This window comes from Diabrotica virgifera, chromosome 7 (genome assembly GCF_917563875.1).
Source record: "Diabrotica virgifera virgifera chromosome 7, PGI_DIABVI_V3a".
Lineage (NCBI taxonomy): Eukaryota > Metazoa > Arthropoda > Insecta > Coleoptera > Chrysomelidae > Diabrotica > Diabrotica virgifera.
In genome coordinates this window covers 43,975,505-43,976,612 of record NC_065449.1, presented here as the reverse complement: position 1 = coordinate 43,976,612, position 1,108 = coordinate 43,975,505, and the positions used below count along the sequence as shown (strand labels likewise).

Below are 1,108 nucleotides of genomic sequence, written 5' to 3'. Positions count from 1 at the left end.
CAGACAGTATGGAGTTCGTTGCTAAATGTTTGAAGTTATGTATGTATTAGTCCAAAAATAGGTGCGAAAGAATGTATTAGAGTTTTTAGTAAATATATTTATTATAACTTTTGTACCTTTGGATTTGCCTACATCGGGAATAAGATAATAAATAATATTTAAAGTATTTTTATACTTCACTTGGTCTATTTGACACTAGGTCTGAGAAATCTTGTAGTTCGCACCCGCACCAATGAAAGGAGTATAGCTCAGTGGTAGAGCGTTCGACTGGAGATCAAGAGGTCCCCGGTTCGAATCCGGGTGTTTTCGATTTTTATTTTATTTTTGGTATTGTTTTAATAAACATTTTTGAAAAGTACTAAGTAAAAATTAGTTTAATCTTTAAATGAAATATAAATAAACTGTCCGAAAGTATATTTATTTCGTTGAAATCATATAATAGAAGTATAACTTCTAACGTGCGTACAAAGTACACACATATTCTTTTTTTTTGTTATGTTTTAATAAACATTTTTGGAAAGTAGTAAGTAAAAATTAGTTTAATTTTTAAATAAAATACAAATAACCTGTTGAAAGAATATTTGTTTCGTTAAAATCTTATAATAGAAGTATAACTTCTTATGTGCGTACAAAGTACACACACATTCTTTTTTTCGTTACCTATTACTGTTTTAGTAACTTATTACTCTTTTGGGTTGTTTGTTTTCATATTATTACTTCTTTAGTCTTTTAAGTAAATTATTTGTATTATTAATAATTACTTATTCCCAATATAACTACTTAACATTTAAATAATTAAAAATAAACATACATAATGCAATTATCCGAATTTTTTGACCAAGAATGTATTACCCCCTTATTTTTTTTTATATAAAAAATGTCAATTTTAGACTAAATTACCAAACAAATTATAGGGCTGCAACGTCTAGAGCCTACTATATATTTACTATATATCTAATATCTGTAAGGGCTTTTTCTCTTTTTCTTTAAGGAAACACATTAAAGTGAAAATCCGAAAGATAATAATCTAACATTAAAGGAAAGTTAAAAGCAATACGAGGAAGTTTCTGGTTTCAAAGGTGGTGCAGTGAGATTAAAAACAACAAGG

General features: G+C 27.0%; 1 non-coding gene across 1 annotated transcript; it reads left to right on the top strand.

The window, feature by feature from the left end:
• The first annotated feature begins 237 nt into the window (after window positions 1-237).
• Window positions 238-309, top strand: Trnas-gga (transfer RNA serine (anticodon GGA)). Its single transcript has one exon. It is a non-coding gene; the product is annotated as a tRNA-Ser (tRNA).
• The last annotated feature ends 799 nt before the right edge of the window (window positions 310-1,108 follow it).